The sequence below is a fragment of the Pseudophryne corroboree genome, chromosome 8, assembly GCF_028390025.1.
Source record: "Pseudophryne corroboree isolate aPseCor3 chromosome 8, aPseCor3.hap2, whole genome shotgun sequence".
NCBI classification, from domain to species: domain Eukaryota; kingdom Metazoa; phylum Chordata; class Amphibia; order Anura; family Myobatrachidae; genus Pseudophryne; species Pseudophryne corroboree.
In genome coordinates, this window is record NC_086451.1 from 215,870,488 (window position 1) to 215,885,880 (window position 15,393).

At 43.0% G+C, this 15,393-nt stretch overlaps 1 protein-coding gene and 1 long non-coding RNA gene across 5 annotated transcripts in view; one reads left to right on the forward strand and one right to left on the reverse strand.

Annotated features, from left to right (window-relative positions):
* The window catches only part of LOC134948837 (uncharacterized), a 56,676-nt gene extending 48,982 nt beyond the window's left edge, over positions 1–7,694 (reverse strand). Inside the window, exon 1 of the long non-coding RNA XR_010183042.1 lies at positions 7,593–7,694. This is a non-coding gene — a long non-coding RNA (uncharacterized LOC134948837). The remainder of the gene's footprint in view (positions 1–7,592) is intronic.
* The window catches only part of STARD8 (StAR related lipid transfer domain containing 8), a 443,153-nt gene that overhangs the window by 130,718 nt on the left and 297,042 nt on the right, over positions 1–15,393 (forward strand). The gene's annotated exons all lie outside the window — the stretch shown is intronic.

Consider the following 15,393-nt stretch of genomic DNA (forward strand, 5'->3'; position numbering starts at 1 on the left):
TCAGAATCCCAGCACCAGAATCCCGACACTATTTGGAATGCCGACACCGGCATCCTGAATAGGTTCACCATCTCAGCGCCAGAATCCCGACAGCCGGGATGCCGAACAGGCAGACAGTAGTTAGGTTTAGACTGAGGGGAGAGTTAGGTTTATGCTGCGGGGGGGGGGGGGGGGGGGGTTAGGAGGCCCGGTAAATATACTTGCCTTCCCCTGTTGGGATACCGACCATCTGGATACCGCTTTCGGTATTCTGACCTCTAACATCCCAAATGCCAGCAAATCGAACCCAACATATGTTGGAAACCCCACTGAAATGAATATGGGGAAAAACTGTTGCATGAAAAAGCATTTGAACATGGAAAGCCCTTGTCAGCTGAAGAGATAAACGGGAACATGTACAAACACTGTATTTAGTTATTTTACTTTTCACATGCAGTTTGCTCTTGCAATTTTTAGCTGAACACCAGTGGGTGTCCAGCCTTATGCAGTCTAACTAGTTTTGCTAAATGACTCCAGTTATGCTGAGTGTTACAGTCTGTAGGATGTGTCCTCTTATTGAACTGTCGGTTCATACAGATATACACAGATTGCTTTGTATCATTTGATAAAATATTTCTCATTTTCTATACTGTGAGGAGCTCACTTACAATTAGTCACATCTGCACTCAGAACATAGGCAAGGAAAGATGTATATAAGAAATATGCACTGATTTGCATGTGTTCAGCTGTGCAACACTAGTACTTGCATCCAGCACAGTAGAAAGCCTGACTGGGAGGCGTGGCCTACTCACAGGAGGCAGGGCCATTCACCTTTACAAAAAAAAAATACAGAAAAAATTATATTTTAATAATAATTTTATTTATATAGCGCTCTTTCTCCAATAGGACTCAAAGCACTTAACAGATAAATAGCATAATATAGTACAGAAACAATGAAGTAGAAAACAGCTTTTCATAAAATACAGAAGCATGTAGATACTAAAGGGACATTATGGAAATGCTTGAATAAACAGGAAAGTGTTCCCTATTTTTGAAGGATTCTATAGTTGTGGCCTCTCGCACTGTGCGGGGAAGTGAGTTCCATAGAGTCTGAACCGCATGACTAAAAGCTCAACCCCCAAATGAATTATGGGAGATTCTAGGTACTGCTAAAAGTACTTCATCTACAGATCGCAGTAATCGAGTGGGGCAGTATGGAATCAGAAGCTGCTTCAGGTACCTTGGGCCCTGGTCATGTAGTGCTTTGAATCTCAGTAAGCCAATCTTGAAGATGATTCGCCATCTTACTGGCAGCCAGCGAAGGGAGTAGGGGATGGGGGTTATGTGGCTAGAACGGAGATGGTTGGTTAACAGCCTGGCAGCTGTGTTTTGCACCAGCTGTAAGCAGTGCAGTTCTTTTGCTGGGAGACCAAGGAAGAGGGCATTACTGTAGTCTAATCAAGATGATACAAATGCATGTATGGCTTTTAGCAGATCATCTGAGGGAATTAAGAGCATGATTCTGGCTATGTTCCTCAGGTGAAAGAATGAGGATTTGATTGTGGCTGATATCTGATATTTAAGTATCAAGCCACCATCCACGACTACGCCAAGATTCCGCACACGATCACTGGTTTGTAATTCTGAATCCCCAAGTGTAAGTCCAGTTGGTTGGCTATGCTGCAGTCTTGTCCTTTGATGTAGCGGTCCTATCATAAGCACCTCTGTTTCATCCGGGTTCAGTCACAGCCAACTGGCACTCATCCACTGCTGGAGCTCAGCTAGACAGCCATTTAGGGTTGCTATTGGATTATCAGTGCTCGGAGCAAAGGACAAATACAGTTGTGTATCATCTGCATAGCAGTGGCAGACCAGGCCATGGTGCCTGATTATTTCACCCAGTAGGAGCATGTATACTGCAAAAAGCATGGGGGATAGTATAGAACCTTGTGGGACACCACATGGCAATGGCACTGATGGTAATGAGTATACTCCAGATGATACTCTTTGACCTGCCTGTGAGACATGATTTGAACCAGCTTAGGACTGGGCCATCCAGTCCACAAAAACGTATCAGTCGCTCAATCAGAAGCCCATGGTCCAAGCGGTATCAAATACTGCAGAGAGATCTAGAAGGATTAAGATTGAACAGTCACCTCTGTCTCTTGCCATCAGAAGATCATTTAACACACACACCAGGACTGTTTCAGTGCTTTGTCTTCTCCTGAATCCTGATTGGAATGGATCATAATTATCATGGGTTGTCAGGCGGGTTTCCAGTTGATTTGCAACCACTTTTTAAGCGCCTCCCTGGTCACACTGCAGTCCAGCAGCACACAGCAGCTTGTGCTGGGCTGAGGAGAAGAGCTGCGGCTGCTTCAGCCAGGTAATGGGGTGGGCCTGGAACCCCCACTGGGCCCCCCCACCAGACCTGAGCCTGGGTAATTAGTGCCATTTCCCCCCCCCCCCCTTTCGGTGCCACTGGTTGCACCAGGTATATGGCAGACATAACAAATGTGTAAAACCAAGGTAGCATAGGAAAAGCACAGAGATACTGTATGACTTGACAGTGATAGCAATAAATGTTAAAGTGGTATTACCCTGTATAATTTCAAAATAATAATGGAATGAAGTGTCATACAGTATCTAATATCTGTCCAAAGTTTTAAGGCCTGTACACACTGGTCAATATAGTAAACGACGTTGCTCATTTTGACCCTTCCTGAGCAATGTTGTTTACTGTATCGACTAGTGTGTACGCTGTAAATGACAAGCGATGCACGGGTCATTAACGACCCTCAGTCTAAGCCGTGCATGCAGCTCAATTTGGACTCATCATCCAAAGCTGCATGCTCCGGTCGGCCGTGGCATGACGTCACTGTGCGATATTGCTAGCAGTGTATGCCTGCTGTCAGACGGTCCGGCCCAGGAGGGGGGCACATCGCCTAGTTTGTACCCACCTTTAGAAACCCCCTTTTTCAAAGTTTTTATTTCAATTTAAGCAATACAAGTCCAGTGAATAACCTGAAATGGAACAAAGGTGGGCAACCTTTTAAAGAGGTTTAAAAAAGAAAAGTTTATCAAAGACTGAAAAATATGCCAATTTCAAAAATAGATAAGCCTTTTAAGTGAACCAGTGTATTACTGAAAATTCTAAAGGGGGGTACACACGGAGAGATCCGTCCTTTAATTCTAAGCAATCTGACTAGATTTCTTAAGGGGTGTAGCACCGGCGATAGCAATGCGTGGAGCCGCGCATCGCTATCGCTGGGGGGCATACACACGGCAGATCCGTGCTTAAAATCTAAGCAATCTAGTCAGATTGCTTAGATTTTAAACACGGATCTCTCCGTGTGTACCCCCCTTTAGAATTTAAGCACGGATCTCTCCGTGTGTATGCACCCCAGCGATAGCGATGCACAGTCCCGCGTGTCCCTATTGCAGGTGCTAGATTGGCCTGCATGCAGGCACAATCTAGCACATCGCTCACTTCACCCGCTGGGTGAAATGAGTGGTCTGCCCCCTCGCTCAGCACACATCGCACTGTGCTGAGTGGGGGGAGAGATGTGTGCTGAGCGGTCTGTGATAGATCTGCGAGTGTGTACTGGCCTTAAGAAGTCTTTATGGACCAAGTAATAAAAAGTGTAAATATATGGGTCATCAGTCATAACACAGGGTTTTGTACATCATCGAGTAGAAGAAAGGATGGTTCTCAGCGTGTGTAAGGCCAAAATTTAGTAGGAAATGCTTTTACTAGCAAAACACTCCTTGTTATTAAAAGCGTTGCATTACCCGTTTTTCCACCAAAATGCTGTGTCCGACCAGGGTTTTCGAACACAGGTTCAACCCGTGTCACAGCCAGGTCAGAACCCGTTCACACCGCAAGCTGGACCTAGTATATTGGCGGATAGACCTCTTTCAGACTGCATCCTTCTTGTGCAGTCTAGCAGTCTTTCTGCTCTGCTGGCGCTTGCAGATGACATCATCTACAATCGCCAGTAATCCAGTTCCCTTTCTAGCATGACCCGGATGGGATGACCCGGGATGCTCTGTTTACACCGCATGCTACCTAGGTCCTTCCCGGGTCGGACACTGGTGGCAACACTGGTTATTTTTCCAGGAACCTTTTCCGCCAAGCCATGACCCGGTTAGACCCAACAATAACCTAGGTTTTTGTGGCAGTGGAAAAGGAGTATAAATAAACCCCTGTGACACCAATTACCAGACATGGTGGAGGAAGGGTGATGGTCTTGGACATTTTTTGCTGGATCCCAATTCAGCAGCTTGTGGGTAACTGGCACCCTGAACTAAAAGGGCAACCACACTATTTTGCAGACCCATGCAATACCTTCTCATCTATGCCTAGAAATGATCCAAACCATAGCTACAGGCTATGTGCCTAATTCTGAGTTGATCGCAGCAGCAAATATTTTAGCAGTTGGGCAAAACCATGTGCACTGCAGGGGGGACAGATATAACATGTGCAGAGAGAGTTAGATTTGGGTGGGGTGTGTTCAAACTGAAATCTAAATTGCAATGTAAAAATAAAGCAGCCAGTATTTACCCTGCACAGAAACGAAATAACCCACCTAAATCTTACTCTCTCTGCACATGTTATATCTGCCCCCCCCTGCAGTGCACATGGTTTTGCCCAATTGCTAACAAACTTGCTGCTGAGATCAACTCAGAATTACCCCCTATGTCAGAACTTCAAGGAAAAGAACAAAACGGTAGCTTCTAATAATGGAATGGCCAGTCCAGTCTGCAGACTTGAACCCCATTGTGTTGGTTTGGGATGCACTGGACAGAAGGGTGAAAGCAAAGCAACCTACAAGGGCAACACATTTGTGGAAACTTCTGTAACAGTGTTGTGAAGAACTTCCATTGTAGAAATAATGCTACAAGTGTATTCAGCGGTTACATCTACAAACAGTGGACTCTGTGATATATTTTTTTGTCTGAAATTGATTTCCATTTAATTACAGACTACACCGAGACATTAAACTATGTAAATTTTCAACAAAGCAGGAAAAATTGGGGTGTTCTCAAACGTTGGCTAGATGTGTGCATGAGAGAGTAGTGCCTGGACAGTTATTAATAAATGCAAAAGTTGCATCACCCACGTAAAATGTAATTATATATATTCTGTTTTAACCCTTTCAAATTGAGAAGGGAATCTGCTTTCTGTAGTAGTCCAATAATGTTAAGTAATCCGAGTAGGTGGCTGTGACTTCTTATAACAGAGCCAAAACAGTAATAAGTACTGCCCGCGGGATAGGACTGTCCACAAGCAGCCAATGAGAAGCTGCTACATAGTGCTCCTGCTAGCCATCACCATTGCATATTGCGGCACCCCCAAGGGATCCGCCTCCTGACAGTAACGCCTTACTGTACTTGCTTGTCTCTGCACCTCAATGTTCCACTTTACAGCTGTAAGAAGTTTTAATATGGGGGGAGGAAAGGGATGGGGGAAACTTGAGCACAGGTGGTGAGATATAATATACCGCTGAATGAATTGGAAAAACCACAATAGTTTGAAATTACATCCTTCACTGAAGGGTACTATAACAATAACTCATGTGGAGGTGCACCCCTGAGAATAAGCAATAGTGTACCAAAAAAGAAGAAAAAGAGACTCTCGTTTTTTGGGGGGCACTCAATGAAAGATATTACATAAAATATAACTTTTATTGTTTATCATTAAAAAAATGTTGCCACAAACCAAACCAAGACTAGGACATGAACATGTACACATAAATACCAGAATTCACAAAAAAAAACAAAAACATAAAAAACCCACGCTTAAATTAACGTGTGGTATGAACACACCGTGGGGAGATACACGTGACCTGGTCAGGGTCAATGTTACTGATCCTGACAATAGTTCCTGCAATAATAAGCATTGACAGTCCCCTAACAAGAGGAGACAAATTGTAGGATGATATAGTCGGCTCAAACAAGAAGCGGTAGCCCTATAGATAGATTTACCATAAATTTCAGCCTGTTGTAATGGATGCTACTGGCGTAGAATATAAGTAACAATAACAGTGTTGATTAGTATGTGTCCAAACGTCATAGCACATACAATCTCCCCATCGATTGCATATCATATGTTCCCTTAGAGAGGTAGTAGCGAAATAATCTAATAATTATTCAAGATCTAGGATATAAATCTCCATAATATGAGTAAAAACTGATCCTGTAATTGTCTTAGGGCAAATACTATTGATTTTGTGCAGTGTACCGGTAAGCCTATTATTAGTAGAATTGGTAATTTCTTGGTAAAAAATGTCAACTATATATAACACCCTGATCCGCATCTCAGGTATTGGCAGGTTATTGCTGATTGAATTTGTTGTCTGGGCAGAAATATCTAGTATGCCTCAAGAACACACTGTAGCAATAAATGTATCAATCTTGCTCCTCATATGTAACCATCATATTGATATTCAGAAATCAGTATAACAGGGTATACATCTAACACAGGCTTTTTCAACCAGTGTGCCGTGGCACACTAGTGTGCCGCGACCAGTTACAAGGTGTGCCGCGGAGTCAGAGCAGCTTCCTGCACCTTCAGAGTGAACTGTTGGCCCGGGCTCTTCTTAGAGGATAATTTATGCTCCGGCTGTGACCTGTGCCGAGATGACGCGGCGGTATGATATCATAGGTCACCGCCGCCGCATCTCACCACCCAGCCAGCCCACTCGCCTGCATACACTTCTTCCAGTTCCCGCCTGCATCCACAGCTTTCCTTGCCCACCCACATCCACACCTGCCCGCCCGCCCGCTGCTCAGTATTCGCAGCAATCCACTATGAACAACCCCCGCCACTGAGGACAGGGAGGAGGACAGCTGACCGGTAGGGGCTAATATTTTGTATGTTATTTCTCCTGTGGGGAGCAATAAGATTTATGTGTGGAGAAATGTGATTGATTTATGTGTAAGCAACATGATTTATGTGGGGAGCAGTGTGATTGTTTTTTCTATGTAGGCCAATGTATGTGTGGATTTTTTGTTACTGTGAAGGCCAATGTGTGTTTTTTAGGTTTTTTCTGTGGGGAACGGATGGTGTGCCTTGGCAATTTTTAAATATTGTTTGGTGTGCCGCGAGTGAAAAAAGGTTGAAAATCACTGATCTAACATATCCTCTAATACGTGTATATAAAAAGATGGCTTAAAGAGGTAAGGAGCATATGAATGAGCTGGTACAAATTGCAGAAAAGGGGAAGAAAAGGCACTCCTATTATTGATGCAGTGGGGTGGCTTCTGTTTACTGTGTGACATGCATTAATACAGTAAATGAGCGTGTCCCATCTGCACCTAAGGGTTGGAAACAGAGAGAATGCTTCTGCTTTTGAAAAGATCACCCTCGGGCACCCTGATGTAACAGCGCAGGGGGTCCTCTGAGTTCTCTTTATGACAATGAGAGAGCATCGAAAAAAGATTTAAGAAACATAGTATCAATAAGATGAAAATAAAGCGCACCAATCCCCTTTTGAATGTATGCTGCTACTGGGACCCTAATGGTAGTAACGGTCCTGATGCCGCAAGGTATTGCAGGACCCGTTACCCACCATGCGGTCCCGCCGGCTGTCACTCGAAATTAAAAGTACCTGAGAGTACGCGTGGATGTCAGGGTGTACGGCTCCGGCTGCACTGCACTGAGCCTCAGACAGCCGTTTTGCTTTCCGGCTTCCTCAGTGAGACACCCTGTAATCGGGTGCTGGTGTTGTTTAAAACTAGGTGATGTCCAATCAGGAGCGGGGGGGTGTGGCTATCAATTAGGCCTGTGCTAGTACCTGATGAGACCTGGTGTGTGCATTATGTCTCAGGTGTCAGTATTCTAGCATCGTCTCCCATTCCCTATGAATTGGGAACACAATTCTCTGGAGACGTGCTAAGTATAGATTCTACTAGTACCCAATGGTCTCTCTTATTCAAGTATAAATAGACACCTGGCAATAATATGAAAATATAACCATATAACAATAAGTTATACGGCTACATGCAAAAAATGAGAATGAGAAGGCAGTACAAAATTAATTAACAGAAGGGGAAAGAAGAAATAAAATTTACTGCTGATGTGATTATATGAAAATGCCAATAGGTGGAACACTATATAGAACTGTGAGGGATATATACTTGTATATGTATATGGATGTAGATTAGATATCTCGAAAATCCTCATATGATATTAAAATGATTATACGGGTCACATCAGATGCGTAAGTAAATTAAATATTATAAACCTTTTGTCAATGTGATTGTAAATTATGCAGGTTATAAACATTAGAAATCCTCCATATCCATGGCACCCTAACAACACAGATAAATATGTAGAGAAATTAAATAGTGATGGTAGTAAAGGATAAAAATGAATATAAATAAACAACAATAATAATAATAATAATAATAGTAATAATAATAAATCATAAATGAAAGCATGATGATAATAAGGAGTAATTCCGCTGAAATATATGGTAGCGGACGGAACATTTGTAAGAAGAAAAGTACCTTTACCCCACAGGAAAACATCTGCCCAGAAGTTGGGGTGTTTTTAAATCTTGTTTCCAAGGATATGGATGATTTATATAAAAAAACTAGGATACTTGAGGATAATCTAACATCAGAGGAAAGGAGATCACTCAAAGAAATCCAAGAGTGGGACAACATCGTGATTAAACACTCGGACAAGGTGTACACCTTGATAAAGCTGTGGATACAGCGAAACGCGTTGGTTTTGAGGAGCCGTGCATCACTGAATTTATCATCTATACCCGGAACGAGCCTAGAAGTCCACCAGCAATTGGGAAATTTGCAGAAGTCCACAAAGGCACAAGAGATCCAGCTTTGAATAGGACTGAATTTGGTCCGGAATCCAGCAAACAAAGGTCTGCCTCTACGTTCATATGGACTTTAATCTGCTAGCATTGAAAACTGCACCCAGGACTGTGGCATAATTCCAGGGACTCTTATCAGTGCATCATGTCCGGCTTCCTCGTATGGTAATACACCAAACAAATCTGCTGTGCCTGCCCTGTTTGACACATTTTTATATGAAAATTGTTTTAAATATATGAATTTATTGGTTTATCTGTTGCAACAATTTTTATAATAAATTGTTTTTGTTTTTCCATATCCAGTTTTTTTAGCGCTGTATTTACCCTTTTCCATACTGATCTGAAATACATAGATACCAATGAAGCTAGCCCAGTTAGAATGAAAATTATTGAAAATTTGCATTATGCTTACAAACTAATGCTTATGGCCTGAGAATCTCTCTGTCATCATAGAATTTGTGTTTCACCAGGAAGAAGTTACAATTTGTATTTGAAGTTGTATGTTACATACGAATATTCCACGCTGTCAGTAATGGGTGTGGTATAGAAGATCTACAGTTATTAGACAGCCAACAGGTCGACATCATATGGTCGACAGGGTCAAAGGTTGATCGTGTTAAGTGGTCAACATGGAAATGGTCGACACAAGATTTTTATGTTTTTTTTTCTGTAATTTTGTATGTTTCATCATTTGTGACCTCAGTTAGTGGTAATATATTTGCTCGCCATGCTTCAGACAAGGTGTCTCGCTCTGCTACCACTGTACGTGGCACAGGTTACTATTCCCAATCGTAGTCCACGTAGATGGTAAGCCATGCAAAAGTTAAAAAAATTGAGCCCCCCCCCAAAAAAAATTGTCGATCTTTTGTACCTGTTGACCTATTCGCAGTCTATCTAGAATAGTGTCTATCCATAGTACGGATACAGAATTGTCAGCAGGATTGTGGCCATCAAACTATCCCAGTAGGTCTATAGGAATGCAGTCCTATACGTTGAAGGATTTGTCTACCAAGTGCCAGTGGTTGTGGCATCAGGTCACATGAGAATGACACCATTGTTGACATTCAATATGTTGACATGCTTAGCATGCGGTTATTCATCATGTCTACACATGATAGATATTTGACCTCACATGGCTGGTGGAGTAGCAGTCACTTACCTGGTCCTGGCTGGTACATCGACTGCAGAGTGGCTTCCGTATCCAGGAGGTCATGTGACCGTCAATTCCTCCAGATACCTCTGCGGGAGCAGCAACATTGCTGTTTTAACCCTATCCCTACCCCTCTGTTGTGCCTAGCTCTATTCTCGCCCTGCATCCTAACACTATCCCTCCCGGTGGTGCCTGACCCTAACCATCTGCATCCTTAGAATGTAAATATTTCACATAGTAACATTTCAGATGTTGACATTGTGAACATGTAGACATTCTGAGGATGATCTAGGTGAGATTTCTTCTGACGTCACTGGGGCCTGTTGAAATATAAATGCACATATACTGATGGCAGATAATGGTCATTTTCTATCTGTTTTTACCAACAATTGGTTTCAATCAGATGATAATTCAGGTTTGTCAGTGTGGTGGTGGGGGCACCCAGTTGGGATATCGAACCATTTGCCTGGTATTACTGCCAATATCGGAGTGTATGTTCATCTTTAGTTTTAAGGAAAAGTGTCGTAAATGGGGAAAAGGACATAGATTTCTCAAGTGGCTGTAGTCAGGCAGAAGTCCTGTCAGATTTCAGCAGCTATAGGGCAGTTGTGGGATGCTGAAACTAATTGTGCATATAATAGTGTTGTTGTGTTCTGTCACAGCTAGTCAGGGATTAGCTCCACTGAATGCAGTGCAGAGCCACCTGTACCAGACCTGCGCATCACTCTGCTGGTTTAGGACATCTGTTTCCTTTGATTTTCACTCAGTGTTTAAAATTATAACTAAATTAGTAGATTGTCACCAAGAGACAAAGTGCATTTTATATTTGCGTTGACTATAGCAACAGGTTATAATATCCACATACTAAAAACAGCCACATGAGCATGATCATGTGGATCAAACCTGCATTTTCCGGAGAGTGTTTTTGTTTGTGGTGATATAATATACAGTACTCCATCATGGGTGTAAGAAAATGTCTTTATCACAAAGTATTGTTACATAACTGAGAACTTTCTTCTTCGTTTTACAGCCCAATTATTACTGTTTACATTTCAAGGTTATTGACTGACAGGACACTGTTCTCCGGCTGGCTTGAACAGCCCTTTATTTTCTACTTACTTAGAAGCATAGAATTTGATGGCAGATAAGAACCACTTTGGCCCATCTAGTCTGCCCTAAACACATGTACACACAGTAACACACTAAGGGGGACATGTACTAAGCAGTGATAAGTGTGGAGAAATGAGGCAGTGGAGAAGTTGCCCATGGCAATCAATCAGCAGTTCTGTATAATTTTAAAGTATGCAAATTATTAGAGATGAGCGGGTTCGGTTCCCCGAGAACCGAACCCTACCGGACTTCACTACCCGAACCCATATCCGAGTCCGGCTCGGGTTTTCCCGCCTGACTCGGAAACTAGAACGAGGCAAAACATCATCATCCCGCTTTCGGATTCTCGCAGGTTTTGGATTCCATATAAGGAGCCAGGCGTCGCTGCCATTTTCACTCCAGCATTGGAGAGTGTAGAAAGAGGACGTCTGCTGTGTTGTGCTGCATCAGTCCAATCACAATGGTGGTGTCCTCTGCTGCAATATGTCCAGTGCTGCTGTATAAGTCCAGTCCAGTGGTGCTGCAGTATACGTCCAGTAGTACTGCCGTAAATGTTCAGTGATACTGCCGTATATGTCCTGTGGTACTGCCATATAATTCCAGTGATACTGCCGTATATACTATGCAAAAAGGAAGGAGAGTATACACTGCGCCCACAGATAACAGCAGTGAGGGTGTACAAGGAGATGTCACTCTTTCTCCACCAAAACACTAGAACAAAAACAAGAGTCCACCTTCCGCTGCGCTATACGTAAGTCCTTAAATGACGTTTCGATAACAATTATCCAAACAAAGGAAACAGTCTCAAATTCTAGAGTCCATGAAGGGGAGTCGTCCACAATCTGGGTAATTATAAGTGAATGGTACGTGGGGATCTTCAAATGACAGTACTTGACAGAAGTCTAATCTGCACGTGTGAATAGAGAATTCTGTATAGGTACGCACCGTACTCACATGTACAATGTGCGTGCTGTATCCATAAAGGTATCTTTCTCCCCCATGCAACTTGATCCTCCTCCTTCGTAGACTCCCCTCAAAAGCAAGGAAAGAGAAAAAGGGGTAGGGAACCCCAATGGTGTAATACGTTCAATATGATAAATCAGATACACAGAACTGCCAAAGATGTTTTAAATCTTATTCGTAATTGGGAGCATACCCAACTCACGTAGATAGAAACGTAATACTCCTATAAAGGTATCTTTCATCAATTCAGGAAAAAATGGGGGTGATGCGTACCCCAAACTCACGTTCTACAGGATTCCTGAAGGCACATCAGGGTTTCTTTAGAAGGTGATTTTCCTGCCTCTTCTCTGTTGCACTCTCCCCGGGGCCACCAGATGTATAGAACCCACAAAGAAGGAAGTTTTTTTAGGGTAATGTGTCCATTTATTGTTAAAAACAATTTAAAACAAACAATGTTTTCTTAAGGGCATAATCCACCATGCAAACAAATGGGGGAACACATCCAAATACTGGGAGGTAGTTGTGAAAAAACAGACCTGGGGCGCGGTGCATCCGGATTCCCACACTCCTAAGTACTGGTCTCCTGGGTATTGGGGTGTGCCTTCTTAACCACCAACGCGTTTCAACTTAAAAAGTCTTTGTCAAGGTGTGTCTTGGTGGTGTATTCTCTGGGTTTAAATACCTTGGGGCATCCATTAAAGGGGGCGGGTCCAACGACCAAATCTAAAAAATCTATATATAATTAATATACGTGCTGCTCCATCTGGGATTGCTCACATGTATAGTGGCAGCATTAAGGTAACCAAACTGCACTGTTCAAATAAGTGTATACTTTTAAACAAGCTAAATCCTGGTTTATTTGCGTTCCACACACTGTGGAACGCACCTCACATCCGCCGGAAGTGCGGGCGGACATTACTGTTGCCATGGGGACGGATCCCGCCACCTCCCCGGCAACACACCGCCTCAGTGGTATTTCAAATGCCCCGTCCGACTATGGATGGCCGGCGTCAGACCCGGGGAGTCCTTCTGTGGTGTGCGCTCCACGCTCCGTGGAGCGCACACAACTTCCGCCGGAAGTGACCTCTGGGTGCGGGCGGACATTCCTATTCCCATAGCAACGGCTAAACGAAGCCGTTTCTATGGTTAGGCGCCGTGCATGTCCATGGATCGAACTGTGGGCAGCACGTAGGTTGTAATGTTTGTAGGTGTATATCATTACGTATGGGGTATGTAGTTTAGACATCCCAGACTCTCCCGGATGTGGATTTTAATAAATGATGCACATGATCATTTTCAATGCCACCTGGCAAGATACTGTATATAGGAGCTGGCCCTGGGTATCCAGGAAGACTGAGGGGATGTATAAGCACTCCTCCTTTCCCCATATGACAAGGGTGGACTGTGCCAAAAATGTACATATATGTTACCTGACCTATGTGATATAAAACTTCTAAAATTAACATATATTGGATCCTAAATTAATATTCTAAAAAATACTTTATGTAGAGTTTCTTTAAAGGGATATTTCCCCAGGCCCACATATATACGGCCTCTCTTCTTGGGAATGTATCCCCAGGTACCCTATTAAGACCACACAAAAGGGGGACAGACCATCATATTGCTAAACCTTGGAGGTAGCCTCACCCCAGATCTGCCTCAATCACCACTCCACATCATATACAGCAATTGATAACGTAAGAATATAATTCCCAACCCACATCCCTTAGAGGAAAACTTATACTACCTATGGGTGAATGGTATATTCTGATCGTAATTTCAGTAGAAGGCTAAACCGAGGAGCAGGGTGGAAAAACAAAGGGAGATCAGACCGAAAGAGATCTAGCTTCCAACCATCCAGAGGAAGAATTATAGAAACCACTTGGTCTCAAAATCGAGGTTTAACCCCCTAGGATTCAAAGTTCCTAGTTTAAAGATGATTTCCATCTCTTTCCTGGCCAATCTCTCCTCGGAATCATTCTTCCTCCAGTTGTTCTTGACAGTATGGATCCCACAAAATGATACCAAGTCTGCTACATTGCATTTATGTGTGCTTTGAAAATGTGCCGACAGTCCATGTGTAGGCAATCCTTTTTTGATATTCCTAACATGCTCGCTCATTCTCTTTGAGTTTCCGGGTCGTCCTACTTACATATTGCTTGTTGCATTTGCATTGAATTAGGTAGTTATTACTGTTGCATGTGATAAAATCGTGAATGGGAAATTCTCTTGTCGTGTGTGTGGACATATATTTTGTAATGGCTGAATTTGTACCTTTGCAGTTCTTGCACATTGTGCAAGAGCCGCACCTGAAGAATCCCTTTGATTTAATACCGTTCTTCTTCCGTCCATCTCCTAGTACACTATTGACCACTAGGTTCTTGATGTTGTCGGCCTTCCGATAGACAAATATGGGTTTGTCAGTAATGTATTCCTGCAGAGTGGGGTCCTTAAGTAGAACCCCCCAATGCTTTCTTATGATACGTTCCAAATCCTTATACTGACTGTTGTATTTCGTGATGAACGTGACACCATTTCTGTTTCCCATTTCCTTCCTCTCCTTCTGGTTTCTTTTGTGCTGGATAAGTTCATCCCTGGTTCTTTTTCCATAGTCTGAGAATGAGCTGGTGATGTTATTCTCCTTTATACCCCTTTCCAAGGAATTGTAATTTAAACGCTGTTCCTTGGTCCTCGTAATCCTTAATTCTCGAGCAGTTCTTCCTCACTCTGTGGAACTGGCTTTTGGGTACTGACAATAACCAATTCTGATGGTGATTGCTATTATAAGGGATGAAAGAGTTACAATCTGTAGGTTTAATGAAGGTTTTCGTCTCTATCCTCCCATCATCCACCAAAATTGTCAAATCCAAAAAATTGACCTGTTCTTTGTTCTTTTCAAAAACAGTTTGATATTTCTTGTGTTCAGATTCAGTTGATCACAGAAATTCTCCAGTGACTCAGAATCCCCCTTCCAGATGAAGAATATGTCATCAATATATCTCACCCAGAGCACCAGGTCAGCCCCCAGCTCACGCCCACTGTATACAGATTGTTCCTCCCAGTGGGCCATGAATAGGTTGGCATAACTGGGGTGAACCTGGTGCCCATAGCCATGCCATGCAATTGTAAGTAGAAGGATTCCTCGAACCAGAAGAAATTATTCTTCAGTATCAGTTCAATACTCTCCATGATAAACAGTTTACGTTCTGTGTCGAAATCTTCCTTATCAAGGAAGAATTTTGTGGCCTCTAGGCCATGTTCGTGGTCAATGGCCGTGTACAGAGATGTTACATCAGCCGTTACCATGGTGTAATCAGACTCCCAGTGCAGGGAGTTGATTCTCTCAATCAC